At 32.4% G+C, this 16,296-nt stretch overlaps 2 long non-coding RNA genes across 2 annotated transcripts; both read left to right on the top strand.

Moving 5' to 3' along the window:
* The first annotated feature begins 231 nt into the window (after positions 1-231).
* On the top strand, positions 232-3,438 carry LOC130998994 (uncharacterized). The gene is made up of 6 exons (XR_009093369.1): positions 232-720; positions 801-894; positions 1,233-1,319; positions 1,445-1,528; positions 1,786-1,917; positions 2,584-3,438. It is a non-coding gene; the product is annotated as an uncharacterized LOC130998994 (long non-coding RNA).
* Positions 3,439-12,810: 9,372 nt separating this feature from the next.
* LOC130998993 (uncharacterized) lies at positions 12,811-14,472 on the top strand. The gene is made up of 2 exons (XR_009093368.1): positions 12,811-13,726; positions 13,905-14,472. It is a non-coding gene; the product is annotated as an uncharacterized LOC130998993 (long non-coding RNA).
* The last annotated feature ends 1,824 nt before the right edge of the window (positions 14,473-16,296 follow it).

Raw genomic sequence — 16,296 nt, 5'->3', positions numbered from 1 at the left:
TATATTATTATTTGGATGATTAGGCTTCAAGGTACACTTTGTGTAAATCTTGTTCCTAGGACAATAAGCTGCTCTGGGTGGTTCTATTCATAGAACCCATTTTACTCCTTATAGCCCCTCTATTAAAATATTAATAACAATTAATTAAGAATTTACTATTCTACCCTATATTTTATAGCCCCAAATTTTATTAAACTTTAAATTAATTATCACTTCAATTTTATAACCCCCATTTCATATTGAAGAATTCATAGCCTCCCTTCCCCCATTTATCCGTTCCCCCATTTCATATTGAAGAATTCGTAGCCTCCCTTCTCCCATTTATCCGTTCATAGCCCCCCCCATAAAAGAAATCACAATTCATCAAAGATTTAATCAAATCATCTGTCCCTTTTTTCTCAACATTTGTGCCATTGCTCTGTTTCTTCATCAAAGAAGAAGTGAGATTCTTGGGCACACCCTTTTCCACAATTCCCTTTTAACCATTTGCAGAGATGTTCTTGGCTCCAGAGGCAGATTCCGACGATGAATTCGCCGTCGTGTTAGCTGGTTCGGAAGGTTTTGTGGCCGAAATTGTGGTCTGATTCGGCTTCAAGACTTCAACTTTATCTTGAATTTGAGTCTGATTTTGCTTCGATACTTGTCGCCACAAGTCACCAACCGTTGGGAAACCTCCTGGGCTGTTCAGAACTCGAGAATTAGGTGCTCCGTCACTTCCAAGTAAGTCCATTTTGCCTGCAGAATTCTGTTTTTGAGGTTTTCTTGATTGAGTGGAAGTTGAAGTTGATGCCTTTCTGCAGTGAAGTTGAAGCGCCGGCGACGGTGAAGTTAGGGGAAATGAAGAAGAACGCTGAGTGCTATGGGGTTTTCTGTCTCACTTATGATCTCAAAGCTGTGAGTTTTTTATTGCACACACTGCGCTCGACATAATCCTCATGTGTTTTTCCACTGTTTCTTTTTTGTTAGACTTAATTGTTTGTTTACGAGGTTTTGAGAGCTAGAATTAGTAGTTTTGAGTATGTAATCGAACTAGTTCAAATAAAGCCAAGATAATTTAGGTAATATACAAATATTGGAAGTAGATCAATGGTGGGAATAAGTGAAGATTGAATGTTTCATCATGTAAAACTCTTGAGACATTACTACATTGCTTCATTTACTTAGATCAGAACCGATGTCCTAATGTGCGGATGCACGTTTTTTTATTGTGTGTGTGTGTGTGTCGTTGGTAGGAAAAGGAGACGAAGTCACGGAAGAAGTTGGTTAACATTGCTTTCTCTGGTGTTGCGGGGATGATATCCAATCATCTTCTCTTCAAAGTAAGAATTTTTTTTACTCCAATAATATATAAGTTGGGATTCTATTGAACAATCAATGCAGAAATGAAGGCTTCATTGTGAAGTATTTACAAGTTTTTGAGTAATAAATTTTTCTGATCTTTCAGCTTGCTTCTGGTGAGGTTCTTGGACCTGATCAGCCAATTGCATTGAATTATTAGGATCCGATCGATCACTGCAAGCGCTTGAAGGTACGAATTTACCAAGTTTGCACCGATGTATGCCGTACACAGGCACCTTCTGTCCCTTTGATGTCATGACAAAGGGCGGTGCAAGTGAGATTAGGAAAATAGAAGTTTCTTTGAGTGTCAGTTTACTAATTCCGATGACGAGTGATGTGTGACACAGCTAGTGCCGTGCCTTCAGTTTATCGTTGTTATATTGAGATTATTCTTTATAATTTTTAATCTTGCAGTTTAATTTGTTTTCTTCTTTTTGGTTTTCTGAGGTTATGAGAAATGGGAGGCAGTTTGAGGCAACAATACTTGAGCAAGATAGTAAGCTTGAGTGATTTCCATTCCTTCTTTCATCCAATCAGTATCATCCCTACTACTTAAAAGCCCTCGAGGCAGCTCAGGAGGTACCGTCATTCCAACACCCCCATCTTCCTTATCCAATGCAGCATATGAACTGACAGAAATTAAAATGTATCATATGCTCTTGTGTTCATCCTTTTGCGTGCTCTCCCTGAAATAGTTTCATAAATCATGTACGTTGTATGCTTCTTGTTAAATTACGTGTAATATAGGCATGCTTTTGTCATGTTCTTTTACTCTATATATTCAACCAAAAAATATTTGAGGTAGACTGCCTCAAATATTTTTGGTTGAATATATAGTACTTTAAAGTATTGATAATTTTACTTTTGTTTTCATTAACCATATAACTTGTGTCTTGCTAACAACAAACATCCCAGGGTTTTTAATAAGCCTCTTTTAAGTTAAGGTCGAAAATAGTTCCAGCTGGAACTGATATAGTGCTAAAGTCTCATTAGTTTGTAAGCTTGGGTATTTTATGCTTGAACAAGCTTGACTAAATTTCTTCAATCTAAATTATATACTACCTACACTGACATAGTGTATGCGGTTCATTGAAATAAACAAGTAGAGCCTAAAATTATGTATGTCTGAATGTCTCAAACCTGCACATGTGCTACTTTGAAGATCCTGTATGTATTTTTATTTTTGGTTGACATGTTTACAAAAATGGCATGGCATTCCTATTATAGTCTCTTATTGTTTTGCAGTCAAAAGTAAATGGCAAGAGTCTCTATCCCGGACAGGAGGATCTAGGTGGACGTGGGATTAGCAGAAAAGCTTCTATGCTCAAAGAAAACGAAAATTCACACTCCACTTCTGATCTTTGTGATGTGCCATTTGAATCTGATAGGAAAGAGAAGTTAAAGATGGTAATTGGCAAATCAAAGAAAGATGCACAAGAGACAGAGAAGAATCCCAAGAATGTGGATTTACTGTAGATGCAGCTGCAACAGCTGCTATCCTTAAGACTGCCACAAAAGGAATTAAGAGCTCTGGTTTGCGATACATCACTAACACTGCCTCAAATTCGCATACTAATGCTATTAGAAATGAGGAGGGGCAGCCTGCAAGTTCAGGCAGTCTTCAGCCCTTGCTACCATTTAGTACCGGTGAAAAGTCTGATAAAAGTGGAAGTTGCAATATCTCTGCAATGTTGCCAAAGACAATTGCTGGAACAGCTTCTCATGAAGTTGCAGGAGGGGATGATTCTTCTAATGCAAATCTGACAGAAGTGCAGAAGCTGAAAGCCGAGAGGCTCAAAAGGGCTAAAATGTTTGTGGCTATGTTGAAAAGTGGGGCATTCCCATCTAGAACAGAAGCATCAAGAGGATCATCAGCAGAACCTGTAGAACCTGGAGTGTTGAAACCTGCTGCTAGGCTCGTTGTGCTAGCCAAGAAAGAGAGGGCAGCTTCACTGAGGCAAAGTGAGCGACAATCAAAAAGAAAGTATGGCTCGAAATCTATTGCAACATTTTAAACAATGTAATAAAAGCTTCTAAGCATGCAGTGTGTTCCACTCAGATAAAATTTTATATGAGATATGTGAATGCGTGGTTAATGCATCCCAGACATGTTCATATGATCAGAAACACATGTATTTTGTTCCCATGGAATCATAAAAGCAATATAATACACACAAAATCTGACAAGCTAAGGGTCTTAATCATCTTATATACTATTCAATTAAATAAGATAAAAAAAATCAGGAAACAACCTGTTTCCTTCTACTTTTGACTATTACAAATGCCGAAAAACATTATAGAAGCATGTCAAACATAAGCACTTTCACATATATTCTTCAATTAAAGTCATTTCATATCTCAACATTGAAAAGTATTAAACAAAAATATATAAAACAAGATAGGACATTCAAATTCGTGAACATCTACAAGAACTCGTGACTTTAATATTAAAATAACACAATTCGAAATATCATTTAAAATTAAACCACAAATCTAAAAAAGAAACAATGTATATCATGGATCATTTAAGTCAATGACTTCTCCACTCCCTAAAGTCGGGATAAGTGCTTTGAAGTCTTTGATTCGACCTAAAAATGGAGCATCACATCCTACAGCTGAGTCAAGTCGCCAATATTTCCAATTAGGCACAATTGGAGGTATTGGTGCAGCATGGTCTAACAGAATCTACAAAAAATTAAAATAATCATAATTAAAAGAATGAATGTGAGACCATCATAAATTAAGAAAAATTTAAAATACCTGTACAAAATGATTGCCATTTACGAATCCAATCGCTATTACCCTATGTTGCGATTGTGGCGGTGGACTAGATCGCAGAGGAAGATATGTGCAACATTGTTGTTTAGAAATATGAACTAGTGCCACATTATATCTCGTAGCAACCAAGTGACCCATATCAGGTAAACTCATCCAGTTTTTATATGGGGCTGGAGTTGAAAAAAAGATAAAGCATCCAACAATTCAGCAACACTTTCCACTGACCCGTAGAACTTCACATAATAAGAACGATGACTGCATAATTCTTCAACCAATTCTCCCCGAACTTTGACCAATTATCTTCCCCAAAGCCAAGTAGACCTGCAATTGCACGAAAACCACAATGTCCATCTGCTTCCACATCAGTTATATTACGAACATGTTGGTGTATATATAATGGAAAAGAATCCAAATAATGCATTGTGCGGTTAGATCTTTTCACTGTTAATTTTGCTCGCTCTTTAGTGGTAACTGATTTTGCACTAAGCATTGCTTCATGCTCGGAAGCTAATGTCTCAACAATTTCAAAGTATGAAGGATCACGACGAGTTGAGTCAGACTTTTTGTAGGATTGTCGTCCCTTGGTCTTAGCCTTTTGCAATGGTGGAGTAAGAAAAGTTGTTGTCGGATTTCCAAGCTCTCTTAACTTTCTTTTCAACATTAACTTTCCTGTTTGATCAGAAGCATGAAAACACGATAATATCGTATTTATTTCATCATCAATACTCACCTCGAATTCATTAGTACACTGGGTTTTTTCTAAATTCAATTTCAACCAGTGAGGATGAATACTTGAAATAGAAATCGGGCGAGAATCTCTCAAGCACTCAGCAATCTCATGTGCACAAGGCAATCCATGTGTACTTTTGATAATGCACTTACATAAAGATGGGTCAACTCCAATATCATTCGCTCGTTTTGACTCATTAAGAATCGAATTTAACGCCTTCCTAGAAACAAAACCCCGCAACTCTCTGAAACAATGCAGGCTTGAAATTATGTTCTACCACATTCAGGCTTTGCTCGAATGAAGCTTTGATTTCAATGTGTTGCGTCTCAATCATAGAGTTAATTGTATTCCAAGAACTTTCAAAATCACTCTGAGATGAACCGAGGGATCTCTTTAACTTTGCATGTGCACTCTCAACTCTACAAAAAAAATTATATATAAATTAATTAATTAATCACAACTTATAAAATGGCATCAAAATTTTCTTTAAGTAAAGAACAATAATTAGCTGCGCATGCTATAAAATTAAAATGCAATTAAACTGAATAAGGGAAGCATAACTAATAATCTACTAAATACATGAGCCAAATAAAGTCACCAAAATTCCAAACAAATAAATGTATTGGAAATGCTGAAAAAGAAGGAGAGAAAGAAAGAAAGAAAAAAAAAAGAAAGAATACATACTAGATCCTCAATTAACGGGTGTTAGTGAGAAATTTATTATAAACTTCTTCCACGACTGACATGGTACATATAGAATGTTGTGGGAACACATCAACTCATTTTTACATTAACTCGTGATCCTCGCATGCTTCAAGTTTATCAAAACTATATAACAATGCAACATATGTTAATACTTAATACAACAGCCAACATATATACAAAGTAAATAAATATAACCATACATGATATATTAAAGTATAATAATTAAAATAAAATACAAAGGGTCAGAACAAAAAATTGCAAAATAGGAATAGTCATTTTCCAGTAATTAATACAGGATACATTAAATTGAAATATAAATATATTACCTGTTTGTTGTCAAATTTCCAAAGTGCATGATTTTGTTTGTCCAAGCTGCTACGAATCTCTCTTTATGTGGTGTCAATCATACATCTCTGATATATTTCAAAGCTATCGGATAATCTTTATAATCATTATCAAGAGATTCTAAATTTTGGTCATAATCAATTTCAGACGAGGAAAACATAATTTTGTTCCAAGCTGACAAGAAAGCATCACACTTTTTTTTGCTTTCAAACAATTTTCTTGAATTGGCAAACACATTCTTCGTGATATGAAATCTACACAAGAGATTCGTAGTATCTGGAAACACTCTTCTAATAGAATTCATCAGTGCTAACTCTCTATCAGTTACAATTATCTTTGGCATAATATTTGGTCGCATGAGACCCTTTAACTTCTCCATTGCCCATGTATAGTTCTCTTCACGCTCTGATTCCATATAGACAAACGCTATAGAAAAAGTTAGATCTGTACATGTCACACCAACTATCTCTAATAACGGAAGACCGTATCTATTAGTTTTGTAGGTACAATCCATAATCAGCACTGATGGGAAGGAATGCAAAATATCAACGGATGCAGGATGTGCCCAAAACAAGTCTTTAATACAATCGGTGAAATTATTGCTCCTGTGTCATTCCACATATTTACACTCATTCAGCTTTCTCATAAGTTGTTGCATTTGCGATCTTCCAGCTTTTTCAACAATCCTGTATTTTTGACGAGCATTGTTTATCGTCTTCATTGTTGACACATTTTCTTTATTCTTCTCTTTTATGGTCATAAGTATGTTCCTTGGCCTAATCATATTTTTCGTCATGTCAAACAGCACAGTCTTTTCTTCCTTATTTAGTCTTGCTGCAAATGAGTGACCCTCCAAGTGTTCTGCAGGTGGATGATTATGGGACTCACTTATAACTTTTAGAAGCCAATCATCATCATTTTGTAATTTCACTCCCTGCAACATAAATGGACAACCAATCTTTTTCGTACCGGTTCCACTACGAGACATCATAGAAGTATTCTTAAAAGGCTTATATGTCCCACTACGCTCACAACCAAGCCGTAATCTAGCTTTCCTTCCACCATTTTGAGATTGAGAAGATAAAATGATAATAATGTAGCCTAATTTCTTTCCAGTTCTCTCGCCCATAAAACTAACTCTTCTTTACTATTAAAAACCTGTAACATGAGTTTTATAGTGTTATATTTCAATTGATAGATCTAATTATTATTTTTACATAAATTATCAACATACCTTATTAGTATAAAAGGCATTAACATAATCCAGCAACTTTGTTTGATCTTGATAATCAACCACCTATCATTCATGGTTAGTAACAAGTTAAAAAATTATTTATATACAATAATCTTACAAAAACAAATTAATAATTTAAAAACTATCATATACTTCCTCCGTCCCTGAAATAAGTTCCTCTTTTCCATTTTGGGACGTCCCCCAAATAAGTTCCTCTTTATTTCTTTCTATTTTTGGACAACTACCCCACCACTAATAATACTTTATTTATTCTTACTTTTCACTTTTTCACACCACTCCCAATGCTAATTATAACACTTTTTCACCTTTTCACCACTCCCAATACTAATTATAACATATTTTTTTCCACTATCAATACACTTTACCATTTTCCTTAAAACCCGTGCCGTCCCCAAAGAGGAACTTATTTTGGGGACAGAGGGAGTAAAATTTATGTGATGCATCTTTAGCCATTATCGTATTTACACATAAAAGTAAATCACTCAAACTAATTTAAGAACTTTGCAATAATATATTGACAATGACACAAGATCTACATGCGAAAACACCAAATTCAAATTGATTGCTTCTGGTAATTATTGCTAAACTTATATATATATAAATTGACAATGGCGCAACATCTGTTGTTGCTGCATGCGAAGACACTAAATTTGATTGCTTTTGATAATTATTGCTAAACTTATATATATATATATATATATATATATATATATATATATATATTGAGATGATAATAATAATAACAATAATTAGAGTAGCAGCAGCAACAGAAGCACACAACGACGACAACGAGATGATATTGATGACTAATGATGATTGCTATATACAGGGGCGGGGCTAACCTACGGAAGGCCCGGTGCGAAATTTAAAATCGGGCTCTTTTTATAACTAAAAATGTATCAAAAATATAAAACAAAAAAATATATATATTACCGAGCGATAATTTTTATTATTGTTATTATTTTATTACACAATAAGCATGTAAAAACTAAAATATTTACTTGAGAAGTGTTGCTCTCCTTGTAAATTTTGAAACAAAATCACTAATAACACTTTGATCATCAATTTCACACGCCACTTAATGAGGAAAAGAGCCCCCAAAGCAATAAAAATATAAAATTATAACTAAACAAAATCACTAATAACACTTTCATCATCAATTTCACACACCACTTAATGAAGGAAAAGGGCCCCAAAGCAATAAAAATGTAAAATTGTAACTCTCAAGAATCGAACCTACATCAACAAGATTCCACATAATTTGAAGAGAGCATCTTTCCACTAAACTAGTTAATAAAGTTATTTATTTTTCAATTATTTAAGTATATATAAATATACAGACCTATATATAATCAGGGGCCTTCAATTTTTCGGGGCCCTGTGCGGTCGCCCACTCCGCACACCCTCAGAACCGCCACTGGCTATATATATATATATCGAGATAATAACAATAATCAGAGTAACAGCAGCAACACAAGCACACAATATGTAATAACAGCCGCAATGATGATGAAGCAAAATCCTGATGATATTGAGGGAAGGCTATATATCAGAAAAGGTAAAAGGTCAAACTTGAGGTTATAATCAACAATTGCGGCTATTAACAATTAGTTAGTTTTGAAAACTGAGGCAATAATTAATTTTAGAATCACCGCTTCTCACATTAAAGCGCCGCCTCAACAACAATTAATTAAGCAGAAGGCGTAATATTAAAAATCAAACTGCAGTTATAAAGAATCAGAATAACATACGTATATTTCTAAATATATTCGGGAGATTTACCTGTATATCACGTTTGATTTCAGAATTTTCGTCCAATATTTTCATCGTAGAATTCTAAAGAAGTTTCAGAATAATCGAACTTGATGTTTGCAACGATTATTTTATGTGATTATCATAATCTGAATTGGAGGCTATACAATTTTTTTCAGGGTTTATATATAGGGGCTATAAATATTTTCAGATTACGATAGAGGCTATACGTGTTTATTCTTTTAAATTTATTTAAAATTTAAAATTAGTTTAATTTGGGGGCTATAAAATATAGGGTAGAATAGTAAATTCTTAATTAATTGTTATTAATATTTTAAAAGAGGGGCTATAAGGAGTAAAATGGGGGCTATGAATAGAACCACCCTTATACCAATATCTGATTAAGGGAGGTGTGGACCTATATTTGTATTAAGAGAATCTATGAGGGCCCAATGACATATTTTTAGCCCATTATCCATTAAACCTCAATCATTATATAATACGATTAGTGATTCTTGCGCTCTCCTTATTTCAAGGTTCCACGTGGCATATCTAAAAATTCAGTGTTTAAAATCCCTGCAATTTTGGAGCTTTTAATTAACTTTAAAATACATATCTTACGTGGCAATTTACATCCACATCACTTATTTTATTTTAAAAATACAAAATCTAACATTTTTCTACCCAACTAGTACGGCCTCCCGTGCGATGCATGAGCCACGATATATTTACTTATTTTTTAAAATTTTAAATTATGTAAAAATGTCAAAGTGTCATTATTTATGAATTAGATTAATTGATAACGAAAAAATTATACGCCCTTCGTCCACGATATCAATTTCACTTTTGACATTTTGGTATGTCCACAATATAATTTTCACTTTCATTTATAGCAGTGAGATTCACAAACTTCACTCACAACAATAAGTTACCGTTTAACTAGTCTTTTATATAGTACTAGGTCTTTTATACAGTACTAGGTCTATTATATAGTAATAGTATGCCCGTCCGTGCGATGCACGGCGAGCATCCGAATTAAATAATGCCCGTCCGTGCGATGCACGGCGAGCATCCGAATTAAATAATATTTTAAATAAATAAATATAAATATGAAACATAACTTATAAATATAATATTTTGAGATGTATGCTATAAAGTATATATCTGATAAGAATAAAATTAAAATATACTCGAAGAATCCAAATCCATAACATAAAACAATATGGAGTAATTTTTAAAATTTCAAGAGTAAGTACGACTTTTGTATTGACAAAAAAGAAGACATGTGTTCATTTAGAAGTGGACGAAATATTAGTTGTTAACATTCTTTTTATACTTTTACAATCACACTTATATATTTGTCAATATTGCACAATGGATCATTATAACTATACAATCAATATTTTATACTAAATAAAGTATTAGTTATTAGATAATTTAATTATTAAGAAACAAATTTCAAATCCTAAAATTAACCATTTATTAAATAAAAAGAATAATTGAAAGAATCCAAAACTCCTAAAGTATTAGATAATTTCATTATTTTCAAATTGACTATGTAGCATACATCGTTGTTATTGTTTTGAATTTGAAATTACAGTATGTCATGTACTCTTTATATTATTAATATCTAGTTTAATTTAATGTTGTAATATGAAACTTTGTAGTATTATTTTATTTCTTTATATTGTATAATTAATAAAATAAAATGAAAAAGGTCATATTTTAATTTAATTTAATTTTTTGAATTGAATAGTCATATTTTATATGATAACTAAGAACTATTTAATTAGTTTAAATAATTTTAATTAAAAACTCAAATTAATTCCCCTCAAAATAAGGCCCATCCTAAACTACCGGTCCATATTAATAAAAAAATAAGGCCCATCTACCATCTATCATCTACCAATCCATAATCTATATATCTATATCTATCTATATATATATGAAAAAGGAGTTTTTAACGGTAAAATATTACCGCCATTTTTTAAAATTTATCTCAATCCATTCAAATTAGCAAACTTTGCGTTACATATGCTTGAGATAAATTTTAATGTCTTTGTGTTGAGTTTTTTGCGGAAGTTAATCATGCTCCTGAATTATCGGCAAAATGGATGAGTTATTAGAGTATCATTTAAATAATAATAATAATGTTTAGCACCCTATCTACCACTCACTACTAGGAATTTATTTATTTTATTTATTTTTTGTTTCTTTAAAAATTACCTTAATTTTGGGCCAACTTATAATACTCCGTATAATATAAATTTTATTATATAATATTTTACTACATAAAAAAAAATTGATCTAATTGATTGTTTACATAAGGTTAAATTAATTACAGTTTTTTTAATCTAATTGATTATTCTATATTTAACAAAATTGATCTAATTGATTATACTATATTTAATTAAAATTACAGTTTCTTAAAATTTAAATTATCATTAATTTAACATTCATTGCATTTGATTTGTCTAAAAAATTCAGATTCGTAATTTTAAAATGTTTCTCATGTAATACAAACTACAATTATCGTATAAAATGAGTCCATTATGAATTCGCCATGAAACATTGTAATTTGTTGTAAAAATTATGAATTCATGGTACATGATTTGAACCCTGCATCATGAATTCATTTAGCAAAGTCATGAATTTATCGTAGATCTTCACGATCTAATTAAAGGTTGAAAAATTATTCTTATTTTATACGATTAATACATGGACTCATTGGATGGTGAAGATTAAACCTTTAACGCAGAGGATGTTCGCCCATTGAATGTCTCAAAGGAACTTTATTTTTGAAATTGATATTTAAACAAAATAATCGAGTAAATATGATTTGATTTTGAATATGCATTCAATTAAAAGAATATGCTTTCTCCATCCTTGAAACATCTTCCTAAGGGGAGGCGATACAAGTTTTAATAAAAGTTCAGTTGTATATTTGATGAGTGGAGAAGTGGTCCCACAAAAAGTAAAAGTTGTAAGGGTAATAATTAGTGTAATTGTTTCCAAAAATAAGAAAATATTTTGAGGACAGACAAAAATGGAAATAAATGAAAATGTTTCAAGAACAGATGAAGTATTAAATTATATGCAAGTAGTAATTTTTTACATCTCAGGATATCTATATGATATCTAATTATTTCTACTTGCTTTTGATTTTTGACGAATTTATATATTTATATTTATTCTCAATTAAAAACAATTAATTTATATTTCAAGTAATGAAATTTTAATATGTGTTTTCTAATTAAGGTTCTTTATTGAGTAATTAGTGTGAACTATGTTATTTAAAAAAAATTAATTCACACTTACTTATCTAAATTAATATATATATATATATTTAAAATATTATTTAATTTCAATGATCGCCGTGCAACGCACGGGCGAATATGCTAGTATATTATATAAAAGATGAGTTCAACGGTAACTTTTTCCCGCTAAAAAACAATCTTTTTTCCGCCAAAATTGAAATCTGTTGTCATCTTTTTCGTCAGCTTTTCTTTTCTTAAAATATTAATGCCAAATTAAATACGCCAGCTGTCAGCAGTTACAGAATTGAGGAGACGGTTTCTTTTAAATTGTGAATGGATTCCTTTTTATTAGCGCCCACTAACCCAAGTATAATTGTAATATTTGTATTTAAAATTACTAATTACCATTATAATCTTTTAACTAAAAAACGTAAACAGATTCAGAATTAAAATTTTATTTTGTAATCCATCCATATCCCATAAAAACCGTGAGCATATCTCTCCCGATTATTCTCTCTAATGGTTATTAAATATTATTCTCTTTCCCATGATTTATCCCACAATTTATTACTCCACATATCTATTAATTAATGAATCAATTAATGTATGAAATCATAGTTTTCTTAAAAAAAAATAAAAAAAAAATCCCACAACTAAATCCTACTATTATTTCTCTCCCCAACTATTCTCAGCAACCTAATTGCAAAAGAAAATCCGCAAACTTGGAACCCTTTCCCTCACTTAATTATCCTCTTTTGCCAATTCCACCACTACATTGGCGAATCCTTTGACGGAGACTCAGCCACCAAATGCAACCGCTGCTTTGTCGCGCCGCCTCAAACAATCGTCGCCCAATACTCAGGCTGGCTTGCGGTCTCCAAGCGCACCCACCAAGTTTCCTTGTCTCAATTCCTATTTCTTTTTTCTTATTCCCTGTTCTCAATTTCTTTAATTTTAATTTCCTCATAGAAGAAACGAAATTTGAGTGATGCATGTTGAAGTGAAAGAGGAATAAGGTTGGATCGGAGAGAGAGAGTTAATAATAGAAGAAACAGGCATGGCAGCCCGGTGTTGGAGATGGGCCGTCTTCTTCAAAACCAGAACTGATCCATCTGCATCGAAGAAGAAATTTATTGTAGGCTCAATCAGGAATCCTGCAGCTGATTTCAAAAATAGATCCATTTTCAGCGGTGGCTCAAACAATGGATGATAAGAAACCGACCAGAGAGAAGTTGCCTAGCCAGAAATTTGATGCCCCCGAAGAGCTGGAGCCATTGAGAATATTTTACTTATCATTATCAGCAGATTCCTTCAAGTGAAACGGCTAAATTTTGGTTGACGGAACACGGCATGCTATCACCTGAGAGAGCGAGGAGAACTTACGAGATGAAGCAAAATAGCTCCGTTCGGGCACTCCCATAAAACATCAAGAATTGCGGAGTGAAAGAAGCGGATAATGGAAGACAATGAAGATGATCGATGATGATTTTGTGCTAAGCCACAAGAGGAGAAGAGGTTGAACAAAACATAGTAAAAAAAAAAACCATCTGTTTGTAACAGCTTCAGGTATACTTAGACAAGCATCCTAAATTATGAAGAAAAAAATACGACCATTCTTTCACCTTCTGGATCAAGCAAATGATTCTCCAAATTCGCGCCTTCTTTATGATCTTAATCTTGAATTTATCATATTGAACTTCATTCTGTAAGGTCATGGATTGAATTAGTGATTTTCATGAAATAGGGTCAGCAAACAAGAAGACGGTGACCATTTAACCAGGAAAGGATCAGGCGGTGCTGCTTTCGACAACAAAGACCAAGAAATAGAACAAGCCCGCCAATTTTCTTAACAAGTCTCTCATGAAGAAAGTATTCAACCGCATGAGGAAGGCTGTTACAAGATTGAGCGTTATTAACATAAGCCTCAAAGTTTTCAAGTCTGATGTGAAGAAGAGAAACAGGCGAAGGGATACTCGCTTAGGTCCGAGTTAGAATATGCTTAGAATCGGATGGATACTTTCTATCGCTAAGGATTTGGTATAGAATATGCTTTATTCTTCGTCAAATCATTGTTAGTGCATGGTGAAACTATTTATATTGCTTCTTTTGATAAACTTAATTGCTGAAGCAGATGGAGAAGCACTAAAGCCACGATTTACTACAAGTTGATAATTTTTTTTTTCATATTGTTCTTTTATTGTACTAGGCTCACTATGAATTATTTTAAATAATAGTATAATTGAATATGTAATAGTGTAAAGGTAATTTGTATTCGATTATTCTATTATATTCACAAACATTGAATAGATAAAGTCATTCAACTTTTAATCCATTTTCGTATATATAGTTAATATTTTTTTAAAAAATAAACATATTTATGTGATCTAATTATATAAAATATGATTTAGGCTGTACGTTTTCACATGATCAGATTGTTTTGCAGGTCAAAAGTAATCAATAAGTATTACTCATAAACAAATTTTCCTTTTAAATAGTGTTAATAATTTTCTCATAGTGGTCGAATAAGTTATTAATAAATAATTATATATATATATATATATATATATATATATATATATATATATATATATAGGGTTGGTTTCTACAACAACCACTATCTTAGGTGAAGAATAAAGACCAACTTATAACCTTCAGATTACTCGAAATCAACGGACCAGATTATTCAACTGCAAGTAATTTTCGTGAATTTCACTAATCTGAAATTTATTCTGAATTAATGTATAAGGGCAAACAAGTCATGACAAATTCTATGTTTTTGGTAAGATTATGAAATCCCTGAATCCACGACATTCCTTTCTTAGATGAATTCAATGGCAAGATTTTCTGGGTTTTCGCTGAATCCTAAAGCTGAACAGAAGATTGGAATCGACATATATACTGAACCATTCTTACGAGTAAGGGTTTCCAATTCATGTTTACGATCGAAAAAATCCAAGGAGTTCAATTCATCCACCGTCTGCATTAAGGTAATTCAATGAATTGGTTGAGGTATACTACTTTGAATTGTTGAAATTTAGTTTCAGTAATTCATTCTAAGGTTCGATCCAATCTAATATCCGATAGATGATTCATTGATTAATTCTATCGTTCGATAAATAGTTTTGAATGTGTCAAGACAATTCGCCTAATGAGTTAAGGAAAAAGGATGTTGTTGTAAGGTAGACGCCATTGCGAAAAATAACTATATGAAAGGTTAAATCTTGATGTCTGTGAATCTGAATTCCATCTAGTTTTTGCACTATACCACTGGCAAAGTTATGTTTGGGGAACTTTTTATTTCACAAATGAATTACGAATGTAATAAGCTTTAGTTTATTCAACATATTTTAACTCTTGGTTTGTTGGAGATTGTTTGGTCCATATGATACTATGAGCATATTTGAACTCATTTTTGTGTGATGCGATGCTTGTTGAGCTTAGTTTGACTTGTTCTGTTTCAGTCTGTGTCCATAATGATCGGTAAAAATGTAGTTTTTGAAATTTATATTTAAATCGATGTGAAATTTTGCAAGTTTGTTTATGAATACTGACTATATTATTTGTCATAGTTATGGAATCGTCTCATGGCAATGAGGTTATTGTACCAGGTAAAAGTTCGAGGTGTTTAATATTTTTTTTGCTGAATAGTATTCAGCCTTGATAGTAACTAGGGATGTTTTTTTGTTATCTTCAGATACAACAAGTGATTCCTCTATGTCACCAGAAAAGAAAAGAAAGAAGGTGGTTTCTAATCAGCAGTCCAGGCTGTTGAAAAGTGGTATGTTTAGATATAAAAAAATTTTCAATTCAATAATCATGTGTTCTATACTCTGTTGTAATTATTGTATGCTATATGTATATATAGGTAAACAAAAAGTTTCTTTCCGTGCTGCTAGTCGTATATCTCAGATTGAACTAAACATGGGTATATTTTCATTAATATCCTTTCATCTGCATTTTTAACAAATCGGATTTGATGTTGAGGTCGCTGTAAGTTCAAATATATTTACAAACTTTTGTAGACAATAGTGCATCTTACTACAAACGCCATTCGAAGACCAGTACCAAATTTCACCAAGCGTCCAAATCGATGTCTGATTTGATTATAATCGATGATGCTCCTGTCATACAATCTG

The sequence above is a fragment of the Salvia miltiorrhiza genome, chromosome 8 (assembly GCF_028751815.1).
Source record: "Salvia miltiorrhiza cultivar Shanhuang (shh) chromosome 8, IMPLAD_Smil_shh, whole genome shotgun sequence".
Taxonomy (NCBI): domain Eukaryota; kingdom Viridiplantae; phylum Streptophyta; class Magnoliopsida; order Lamiales; family Lamiaceae; genus Salvia; species Salvia miltiorrhiza.
The sequence above is the reverse complement of the archived record's forward strand: the minus strand, read 5'-3'. Positions and strand labels throughout refer to the sequence as shown.